Source organism: Lissotriton helveticus, chromosome 3_2 (genome assembly GCF_964261635.1).
Source record: "Lissotriton helveticus chromosome 3_2, aLisHel1.1, whole genome shotgun sequence".
NCBI classification, from domain to species: Eukaryota; Metazoa; Chordata; class Amphibia; order Caudata; family Salamandridae; genus Lissotriton; species Lissotriton helveticus.
In genome coordinates, this window is record NC_136062.1 from 332,609,613 (window position 1) to 332,621,674 (window position 12,062).

Genomic DNA, 12,062 nt, shown 5'->3' on the forward strand with positions numbered 1-12,062 from the left:
CCCGGAAGCTTGTTTCCTTTCCAGTAAAGAATTGGCTTGGTAGTTTGGTCTGCCCTGTTCCCATGATGCACTGGGCCAGGGTCAGACTAATTTGCATGTAGCCAGGTTCTGAACTGGGATGGTGCAGTGAGCTAAAAAACGGTGATGGATCAAGCCCTGATCTTTTGACTGGGTAGGAGTGTTCTGCTTAATTCAGATACTCTGTCCATCACCACCCCCTTTTGAATCGTTTTGGCCACCACAAGTGTGGAAGGGTATGCTCAGATGTGAGTCCCTTGCTCACTGCACCATCAGGATTCAAGCAAGCCGGGCCTAAGACGGCTGTAATGCCAGAAACCGGTCCCCGGAAGCTTGTTTCCTTTCCAGTAAAGAATTGGCTTGGTAGTTTGGTCTGCCCTGTCCCATGATGCACTGGGCCAGGGTCAGACTAATTTGCATGTAGCCAGGTTCTGAACTGGGATGGTGCAGTGAGCTAAAAAACGGTGATGGATCAAGCCCTGATCTTTTGACTGGGTAGGAGTGTTCTGCTTAATTCAGATACTCTGTCCATCACCATCCCCTTTTGAATCGTTTTGGCCACCACAAGTGTGGAAGGGTATGCTCAGATGTGAGTCCCTTGCTCACTGCACCATCAGGATTCAAGCAAGCCGGGCCGAAGACGGCTGTAATGCCAGAAACCGGTCCCCGGAAGCTTGTTTCCTTTCCAGTAAAGAATTGGCTTGGTAGTTTGATCTGCCCTGTTCCCATGATGCACTGGGCCAGGGTCAGACTAATTTGCATGTAGCCAGGTTCTGAACTGGGATGGTGCAGTGAGCTAAAAAACGGTGATGGATCAAGCCCTGATCTTTTGACTGGGTAGGAGTGTTCTGCTTAATTCAGATACTCTGTCCATCACCACCCCCTTTTGAATCGTTTTGGCCACCACAAGTGTGGAAGGGTATGCTCAGATGTGAGTCCCTTGCTCACTGCACCATCAGGATTCAAGCAAGCCGGGCCGAAGACGGCTGTAATGCCAGAAACCGGTCCCCGGAAGCTTGTTTCCTTTCCAGTAAAGAATTGGCTTGGTAGTTTGGTCTGCCCCGTTCCCATGATGCACTGGGCCAGGGTCAGACTAATTTGCATGTAGCCAGGTTCTGAACTGGGATGGTGCAGTGAGCTAAAAAACGGTGATGGATCAAGCCCTGATCTTTTGACTGGGTAGGAGTGTTCTGCTTAATTCAGATACTCTGTCCATCACCACCCCCTTTTGAATCGTTTTGGCCACCACAAGTGTGGAAGGGTATGCTCAGATGTGCGTCCCTTGCTCACTGCACCATCAGGATTCAAGCAAGCCGGGCCGAAGATGGCTGTAATGCCAGAAACCGGTCCCCGGAAGCTTGTTTCCTTTCCAGTAAAGAATTGGCTTGGTAGTTTGGTCTGCCCTGTTCCCATGATGCACTGGGCCAGGGTCAGACTAATTTGCATGTAGCCAGGTTCTGAACTGGGATGGTGCAGTGAGCTAAAAAACGGTGATGGATCAAGCCCTGATCTTTTGACTGGGTAGGAGTGTTCTGCTTAATTCAGATACTCTGTCCATCACCACCCCCTTTTGAATCGTTTTGGCCACCACAAGTGTGGAAGGGTATGCTCAGATGTGAGTCCCTTGCTCACTGCACCATCAGGATTCAAGCAAGCCGGGCCGAAGACGGCTGTAATGCCAGAAACCGGTCCTCGGAAGCTTGTTTCCTTTCCAGTAAAGAATTGGCTTGGTAGTTTGGTCTGCCCTGTTCCCATGATGCACTGGGCCAGGGTCAGACTAATTTGCATGTAGCCAGGTTCTGAACTGGGATGGTGCAGTGAGCTAAAAAACGGTGATGGATCAAGCCCTGATCTTTTGACTGGGTAGGAGTGTTCTGCTTAATTCAGATACTCTGTCCATCACCACCCCCTTTTGAATCGTTTTGGCCACCACAAGTGTGGAAGGGTATGCTCAGATGTGAGTCCCTTGCTCACTGCACCATCAGGATTCAAGCAAGCCGGGCCGAAGACGGCTGTAATGCCAGAAACCGGTCCCCGGAAGCTTGTTTCCTTTCCAGTAAAGAATTGGCTTGGTAGTTTGGTCTGCCCTGTTCCCATGATGCACTGGGCCAGGGTCAGACTAATTTGCATGTAGCCAGGTTCTGAACTGGGATGGTGCAGTGAGCTAAAAAACGGTGATGGATCAAGCCCTGATCTTTTGACTGGGTAGGAGTGTTCTGCTTAATTCAGATACTCTGTCCATCACCACCCCCTTTTGAATCGTTTTGGCCACCACAAGTGTGGAAGGGTATGCTCAGATGTGAGTCCCTTGCTCACTGCACCATCAGGATTCAAGCAAGCCGGGCCGAAGACGGCTGTAATGCCAGAAACCGGTCCCCGGAAGCTTGTTTCCTTTCCAGTAAAGAATTGGCTTGGTAGTTTGGTCTGCCCTGTCCCATGATGCACTGGGCCAGGGTCAGACTAATTTGCATGTAGCCAGGTTCTGAACTGGGATGGTGCAGTGAGCTAAAAAACGGTGATGGATCAAGCCCTGATCTTTTGACTGGGTAGGAGTGTTCTGCTTAATTCAGATACTCTGTCCATCACCATCCCCTTTTGAATCGTTTTGGCCACCACAAGTGTGGAAGGGTATGCTCAGATGTGAGTCCCTTGCTCACTGCACCATCAGGATTCAAGCAAGCCGGGCCGAAGACGGCTGTAATGCCAGAAACCGGTCCCCGGAAGCTTGTTTCCTTTCCAGTAAAGAATTGGCTTGGTAGTTTGATCTGCCCTGTTCCCATGATGCACTGGGCCAGGGTCAGACTAATTTGCATGTAGCCAGGTTCTGAACTGGGATGGTGCAGTGAGCTAAAAAACGGTGATGGATCAAGCCCTGATCTTTTGACTGGGTAGGACTGTTCTGCTTAATTCAGATACTCTGTCCATCACCACCCCCTTTTGAATCGTTTTGGCCACCACAAGTGTGGAAGGGTATGCTCAGATGTGAGTCCCTTGCTCACTGCACCATCAGGATTCAAGCAAGCCGGGCCGAAGACGGCTGTAATGCCAGAAACCGGTCCCCGGAAGCTTGTTTCCTTTCCAGTAAAGAATTGGCTTGGTAGTTTGGTCTGCCCTGTTCCCATGATGCACTGGGCCAGGGTCAGACTAATTTGCATGTAGCCAGGTTCTGACCTGGGATGGTGCAGTGAGCTAAAAAACGGTGATGGATCAAGCCCTGATCTTTTGACTGGGTAGGAGTGTTCTGCTTAATTCAGATACTCTGTCCATCACCACCCCCTTTTGAATCGTTTTGGCCACCACAAGTGTGGAAGGGTATGCTCAGATGTGAGTCCCTTGCTCACTGCACCATCAGGATTCAAGCAAGCCGGGCCGAAGATGGCTGTAATGCCAGAAACCGGTCCCCGGAAGCTTGTTTCCTTTCCAGTAAAGAATTGGCTTGGTAGTTTGGTCTGCCCTGTTCCCATGATGCACTGGGCCAGGGTCAGACTAATTTGCATGTAGCCAGGTTCTGAACTGGGATGGTGCAGTGAGCTAAAAAACGGTGATGGATCAAGCCCTGATCTTTTGACTGGGTAGGAGTGTTCTGCTTAATTCAGATACTCTGTCCATCACCACCCCCTTTTGAATCGTTTTGGCCACCACAAGTGTGGAAGGGTATGCTCAGATGTGAGTCCCTTGCTCACTGCACCATCAGGATTCAAGCAAGCCGGGCCGAAGACGGCTGTAATGCCAGAAACCGGTCCCCGGAAGCTTGTTTCCTTTCCAGTAAAGAATTGGCTTGGTAGTTTGATCTGCCCTGTTCCCATGATGCACTGGGCCAGGGTCAGACTAATTTGCATGTAGCCAGGTTCTGAACTGGGATGGTGCAGTGAGCTAAAAAACGGTGATGGATCAAGCCCTGATCTTTTGACTGGGTAGGACTGTTCTGCTTAATTCAGATACTCTGTCCATCACCACCCCCTTTTGAATCGTTTTGGCCACCACAAGTGTGGAAGGGTATGCTCAGATGTGAGTCCCTTGCTCACTGCACCATCAGGATTCAAGCAAGCCGGGCCGAAGACGGCTGTAATGCCAGAAACCGGTCCCCGGAAGCTTGTTTCCTTTCCAGTAAAGAATTGGCTTGGTAGTTTGGTCTGCCCTGTTCCCATGATGCACTGGGCCAGGGTCAGACTAATTTGCATGTAGCCAGGTTCTGACCTGGGATGGTGCAGTGAGCTAAAAAACGGTGATGGATCAAGCCCTGATCTTTTGACTGGGTAGGAGTGTTCTGCTTAATTCAGATACTCTGTCCATCACCACCCCCTTTTGAATCGTTTTGGCCACCACAAGTGTGGAAGGGTATGCTCAGATGTGAGTCCCTTGCTCACTGCACCATCAGGATTCAAGCAAGCCGGGCCGAAGATGGCTGTAATGCCAGAAACCGGTCCCCGGAAGCTTGTTTCCTTTCCAGTAAAGAATTGGCTTGGTAGTTTGGTCTGCCCTGTTCCCATGATGCACTGGGCCAGGGTCAGACTAATTTGCATGTAGCCAGGTTCTGAACTGGGATGGTGCAGTGAGCTAAAAAACGGTGATGGATCAAGCCCTGATCTTTTGACTGGGTAGGAGTGTTCTGCTTAATTCAGATACTCTGTCCATCACCACCCCCTTTTGAATCGTTTTGGCCACCACAAGTGTGGAAGGGTATGCTCAGATGTGAGTCCCTTGCTCACTGCACCATCAGGATTCAAGCAAGCCGGGCCGAAGACGGCTGTAATGCCAGAAACCGGTCCTCGGAAGCTTGTTTCCTTTCCAGTAAAGAATTGGCTTGGTAGTTTGGTCTGCCCTGTTCCCATGATGCACTGGGCCAGGGTCAGACTAATTTGCATGTAGCCAGGTTCTGAACTGGGATGGTGCAGTGAGCTAAAAAACGGTGATGGATCAAGCCCTGATCTTTTGACTGGGTAGGAGTGTTCTGCTTAATTCAGATACTCAGTCCATCACCACCCCCTTTTGAATCGTTTTGGCCACCACAAGTGTGGAAGGGTATGCTCAGATGTGAGTCCCTTGCTCACTGCACCATCAGGATTCAAGCAAGCCGGGCCGAAGACGGCTGTAATGCCAGAAACCGGTCCCCGGAAGCTTGTTTCCTTTCCAGTAAAGAATTGGCTTGGTAGTTTGGTCTGCCCTGTTCCCATGATGCACTGGGCCAGGGTCAGACTAATTTGCATGTAGCCAGGTTCTGAACTGGGATGGTGCAGTGAGCTAAAAAACGGTGATGGATCAAGCCCTGATCTTTTGACTGGGTAGGAGTGTTCTGCTTAATTCAGATACTCTGTCCATCACCACCCCCTTTTGAATCGCCGAGAAAAGGCGGCCATATCTAGGAGGGGAGGGTGGGAGGGGCCAGGCATCTGTACCGCCAACCCTCCAGTTCCCCCAAGATGGCGGCTCGGTGCGAGGAGACCTCCGCGACAGCGTCTAATCGGCTGCGCGGTGTGTTGGAAAAGGGTACAGCCCTGTAAGAAGCAGCAAGTAGGTGCAAACTAAAAAGTGGTGTGCTAGAGTCCACAACACAGTACACAATGTAAAATCACAATGTAAAATCACAATGTAAAATCAGAATCACAGTTTTAAAATAAAGCGCCGCAGGCTTCCCGGCTTCCGCCTCAGGAAGGTCTGCTGCCAAATCTAGTGCGTGAGGGAAAAAAGCGCTGACTAAATACCGATGAGGGCGGGAGGGGCCAGGCAACTTCATTACAGGCCCTTCTGTTTCTAGGGAGAGAGAAAGCTCTCTCTCACGGAGCAGGAAACTGCACATGATCTGTCCAAGCTGCCCGTAAAAGACGGTGTTTGTTGTGAAGCCCTCACATATATTTTGCAAAGAGCAGACCTGCCCCTATCCTTCTGATTGATGGGCTCTTTTCTTTATGGAGCCTGCATGGCGCTGCTGATTCCTCTCCCCTTGTTTCTCTTTCTCTATGGTTCCAGAAATTGTTCTTAAATGCATTCTTCTCAATTGATCGTTTTCAGCAAATCCCTTTTCATAATTTAAAGAGTGCCATTTTACCTCTATTCATTTCTAACACAAAATGCTCACTTTTAGTGAGGAACAGCCTCAAGCCAACTAGGGAGGGGTGGAAGTTAATTTTACGTGAAACAGGTTACCAGGGTGGAGCAAGAGGAGTTTGTGTCACACAGGTTAAAGGTGTTTCCAGGAAAAAAACACATCTCTTCCCGTTGCAAATTTCTTGTTTGGAAGAAAGTGTAAAATGATACGAGAATAGGGCTTTGGGGGGGGCGGCCGACCAGCGGGAGGCCTGCCACCCCCGGGAGGTTTTGGGGCCGGGGGGGTTAGAGCCAGCACCGTACGTGGGCTGGTTTTGGGCTACTTGGTAGCTTTGGGCTGGTTTTGGGCTGCTTATGGGCTGGTCCCCTGAAAAACCGGACATTTTGAGCCACAGGCCACCATTTGGTGGCTAGTGACACAGCAGCCGGGCGGGGGTGTGGCGGAGGTAATTAATTTGGTAATTATTTTCGGCCGTACAGATACTGCACGATGATTGTGCATCTATTGAGGGTGCATGCGTCCGTGGACTTGTGACAATCGAGGGTGTCAATTTTCTTGTCCAATTGGGTGCGTAATAAGCGCGATTGTTACGCTAGTGCATTAATTGTTGGTGCCGGTTGTATGGCGGATTCATATTTGCGGGGGCGCATGAGAGGTTTGGGTCTTTCGGTGTTGTGTTCGTGTGGGGAGGCGCGGTGGTGATGTTTGTGGCCGCGGTGTGCGGTACATGGAGGGCCTTCGAGGGAGTCTGTCTTTCTGGTGGCCCCCCGCCCCCTTTTCGGAAGATGCGGTGGCTCAGGTCGGCGGCGGTGGAATGGGTTAGAAGCTGGGGGCTCAGCCTTGGTTACATCTTCTGGGAGTGTCTTGGCTCTGGAGCTTGCTTCCGCTGTGCGGCCTCGCCGCTGGTCCTATACACCATAGCCGGTTCAGTGAGGTACGATTGGAGGCACAAGAGGCTCGCAAGGCACCGGTTCTCTTGTGACACTTCGGCTTTCATGCTGCGTGACAAAGTGGTATTAAATGGCATGTCGTGTGTGAATCTCGGTAGTGGATTTACACGGGGGGTGGACGGGGGAGCGTCATGGGGGGGAGTGGCGTGGGGGGGTATCCCCGATGGGGAGGTGAGCGTGGTGGGGCCCCCGCGAGTCTCCGTCTATGCGGGCAGGTGGGGGGGCAGGAGTTGAGAGCCTGGGGGGGATGGTGGGGCTGGCGGGGGAGTGTTCTGCGGCGAGTGTGCGACGGGTGGGGGAGGAAGGGTTTGAGGGGAGGGGTGCGGGGCGAGTGGCGGGGGCGGGAGGGCCTGGGTGGGGGGAGGCTTTCGAGTGGGGGGGTGTCCAGCGGAGAACGGAGGCTGGGCAGATGCGGGGGGTTTGGAGGCACGGCGAGCAGGGAGGGGGGGTTGGCAGGGGGTTGGGGGCTTTCAGGGGCAGGAGTAGGGGGGTCTGTTCCCCAGCTTGCTGGACCACACCTCTTGTTCTGGGCAGGGACGCTGTGATAGGTGCTCAGGAGAGCAGCATGCGGCTCCACTCGACCGGGGGGATGGGCCGGCTCTGCCTGGTACGGGCGGTCGTGCTCCCACGAGGGACCATTCTTGGACTGCGAGGGGTAGCGGGGCGGTGCGCCCCCGCCACTCCCACCCCGAAGGGTCAGGACGGCCTCCGGGGGTTGGGGAGGAAGGCATGAGACTGTTGATCAGATGCGGATAATTATTTATTTATTTATGCATGTTATAATAAGAACAGACCGGATACAGGAGCATTACCAGTGCATGAATTGCTTAAGCAAGGTTACAGTACATGTGGCATAAGTGACAAGCGTGTGCAAACAAAATGCAGGAGGTAGCAATTGGTGCGTCACAGGAGGGATAGTGGCATGTGTGCGGGTTACAAAAGCGATGAGCTAGTGGAGGTAATACTGCGTAAATGGAGGACACTCGAACGCAAGAGTGAGAGTTACGTGGGCACCCCTGTGAAGGTATTGGACACGAACAAATGTAGGAGGGGGCAAACGGGGTGTTCCACTGGACCCGTGATGTGTGAATGTTATTAAGAGTCCCAATAACGGGTGCTGAGTAGTACTGCAATAATGGCAGTCCCACGGACCATGAGTACCCACTGGAACGGCACTTCCATAGTTGGTGGGACGAGGAATTTTCTAACAAAAGGGTCTGCCTGCAGGTAATAGTGGGGCATGATTTAACTTTGGCAGGGCCTTGAGGGGGGGGAACTTTGAGGTCGGTTTGGAAAGCCGGGGAGGAGTTGTTGGGTCGTGGATAACGGGGGAGGAGGAGTGGGAGGCTTGGGGGGTGGGGAGTATGGCAGTAGTCCAGTCTTGGTGAGGACCAGCGATGGGACCAGGGTTGTTGAGGTCATGCTGCTGGAAGAAGCGATGGATCCAACTAAGAGGGCACAGTTGGTGTCGAGCAGGCTTGGCAATGGTAGTCATAGGGCGGTAGACTGTGTTGGGTGCCGATTAGGACTCCAGGGTTTTGCGCTGTCGACAATGATGGGTGTGTCGTCTCATAGATTCGGCTGGTCCATCCATGATTGCACCAGTGGAGGAGACAGTAAGGAGGAGTGGAGGAGGAGGCGAGAGGAGAGGTCTGTACGGTCCCAGTACGGTGCTGTCCCAGTACGGTGCTGTCCTTGACTTGGATAGGGGGATTTGATGTGGTTGTGTCAGCAGGTGGCAGGGTGGAGTAGGACGGAGCCATGGAGGGGGGGATTGGGGGACGAGTTTATTTATTTATTTATGCGATTTTATATAGCGCGGACTTTCCCCGAAGGTGTCAGAGCTTTCACAATAGGACCAGTAATGATACAGGGAAACAATTAGAAATGAACAAATTCAAAAGCAAACGTTAGGTTACATGGGTCAAAAGTGACCATAGTGAGCAACCAAAATACATGAGGTAGCAATCGGTGCATTACAGGAGAAAAAAGTGATATGTGGTGCGCAGGTTACAAAAACGTACAAGGTACCAGTAGAGGTATAATACTGCAATAAATGGCAGACACTCCGGCACAAGAACAAGCGGTACGTAGGCAATGGTGGCACTTGTGCAAGTATCTAAAGCAAACAAAATGTGAGGGGTAGCAAACAGTGTGTTACAAAAGAAAGGTGGAAGGATGGGCCCAATGCTGGGCAGGAGGCCATGGACCATTGGAAATTGTGGAGGATTCTGAGGAGGAGGGGGAGATGCGGAAAGGGGGTAAGGCCATGGGGCAATTGAACTATGTGGAGGGTTCGGAGGAGGAGGGGGAGATGCGGAAAGCGGGGAGCAAAGTAACGGTGTTGGTAGTGTGTTTCAGGTATGCCCACGGCAAGGAGCGCCGAGTGTGATGGCCCCCACGCCTCCGCTGGTTAGGCGGCGGGATCCAGTGGTGACGCCGGCCTTGATGCCAGGTAAGGATGGTGGGGAGTAGGGGAGTGGTTTGAGAAATCCTCGGCTGTCGGTTGATGCAGATACCGGGAATCCTGGGGGGCGCCGGGGAATGGCACGGTATGGAGGGGGTGCCAGGGGGGGGTGCGGGGAGGGGGGAAGGGGGGTCAAGGTTCTGGGCATAGGCTCGTCGCCAGTGAGGGTGGAGATGTTGAGCCGGCAATGCAATCACAGGGCCAGTGCGGGGCAGGTGTGTAAGGAGGAGGGCGGGGCAGGGATGGGGTCCCCCCTCTTTTTGTTTGGAGCCGCGCGGCGTGGATTGAGTGTTTTCCTTATCGGGGGGGGGCTCAGGAGGGAGCCCGGTTAGTCTCGGTGTGGGGTCGGGGGGGTAGTCGGTTGGAGACTTTGGTGGCGGAGCTACCGGGGGTGTGTATACAATCAAGGACATGGCGCGGAGGAGTCCGGCGGCGGTGGGTGAAGGTTTTGGGCAAAGTGCGAAGTTAGGTTTGCGTCATGGTGGTTTTGGAGGCATCCGGGGGATCACTGGTCGGTGGGGACCCGGTTTGACTGGGGGGGCACTTGCGGGGGACCATAGCATGGGGTTTTCGATTTCGCGTGCGCATTTGGGCGTTTCAGTTCCTTGTGCAGTGGGCTTTTTCCTGGCGGACAGGCTCTGGGACAGACGCACGATCTGGAGGACTTCTTGCTGGTGGGACGGCCGGGTTCAGCGGTCTGCCGGCGGTTGCTGGTCAGTTATGGGCCTCGTGGTTTGCCGGGGGGGCGCCCCTGGCGCCGGAGAAGATGTACGGTCCCAGTACGGTGCTGTCCTTGTTTGGTATAGAGCTCGACTCCGGTCCATGGAAGCACGCCTGCCAGAGGACGAGGGGCGGCGAGGTTGACATGGGGGGGTGACAGCACTGCCCATGGGTTGTTCAAATTTGTGTGCGTTGGGTGCGCCATTAGGTGAATTTTGCAGTGGGTTTTTTCCTGGCGGACAGGCTCTGGTCGGTGACGCACTATCTGGTTGACTTCTTGCTGGTGGGACGGCCGGGTTTCGACGGACTGCCAGCGGAGCTGGACGGTTTTCCGGGCCTTGCGGTTTACCTGGGGGTGCCCCGGGCGCCAGAGAAGACGCACAGTCCCAGTTCGGTGCTGTCATTCCTTGGTAGAGAGCTCGACTCTGTGGCCATGGAAGCACGCCTGCCGGAGGCCAAGGGGACGGCAACGTCGTTGTTTGGGTCTGACGCGGTACGGTTTGGCGCGACCGCATCCTTGAGTATGTTGTCGGTGGGGAGTAAAGGGGGATTGGCTTGGGACAGGCGTTCTCGGGGCATTTCCATGGTGTGCATATGAGCGGACACATGAGGAATTGCGGCGGTCAAGAGCAGTGGGGGCAGGGGGATAGGCGGTTTCCACAGGAGCGGGTCTTGCGGTTCGGGTGGAAGTTGATGGACGGGGACTTTCGGGGGGACGATTCGCCGTCGGCGGGGGAATGCAGGGACACTGCTGTTGGAAGATGGGGCGGGGGGTTTGGTCAAGAAGGAGGTGGCAGTGTGTATGCGGCACAGGTGTTACGGGTCCTCGGCACACCCTATGGTGTATGGGTGAGGACCCGAAGGAGTTACAGAGGCATTACGTCTGAGTGGGGGTGGCAACGGAGGCGGAGCGTCAAGGTTGGGGAAGGCCTCGGGCCCTGGAGTTCGGACTGTTAGCGGGCAGCTGTCAGGCTGCGGGGGTGGGAAGTGACCATACGACATGAAGGACATTTCTCGCCACTCACATGTGTGTCTTTTCAGATGCAGGGGAGGGGCCAACTGCAGCGGCGCTGGAGAGTTATGTTGGTGCACACTCATTTGTTAAGCAGGCGGAAAGGGGGACTGGGTCCAGCACCGGAATCAGTGGGTGGAGTCGGACGACAGGTTTTTTCATTTTCAGCAGCAAGGAAAAGGGGCATGAGCTGGCATGCGTTGTTGCAGGCTTTGTGTGCAGTGGAAAAGGGGAGAGTGTGCCTGACGTGGGCTTGGTGCAGTGCAAAGGGTTAGCGTTTGGTTTAAGCAAGTGAAAGGGAATCTGTTAGAGATACTGCGCAGGTAGGTGGGGTGTCAGGTCATTTGGTCAGAGTTCGGTCCCAGGTGGGTTGAAGGGGGCTGAGAGGCCTGTGGCCATAGATAGGACCCGTAGGGAATTTCAAGGAAGTGAAGGTTTCGGGGGAGATAGAAGGTGGAAAGGATGGAGCACTCAGAGCTGAGGTGACGGGGCAGTGGATTTGCAGGGGGATGGGGTTCACCTGTGGGTACGGAATGGAGTTATGGCCTACACTTGAGGGAGGCATTGGAGCGGGACATTGGGGTGCAGATATCCGGATGGGCAGGTGTCCTAGGGGGGGGGTCGAAAGCCGTTAGCACGCCTTTCGAGTGGCGGTTCTTCCTAATATATGGGGGAAGTGTAGGAGATCTGTTGTTGGATTAGCGGGGGTAGGTCAAGCATAATAAAGGATTTAGCCAGGTGGAGAGGCAAATTGACGTTTCTGCTCATTGTTTACTGTTTGTAGATTGGGGGAACCAGTTAGGGGAGGGGGTGGGGGGTTTTGTCAGGAAATTGCATATTTAGTGAGGT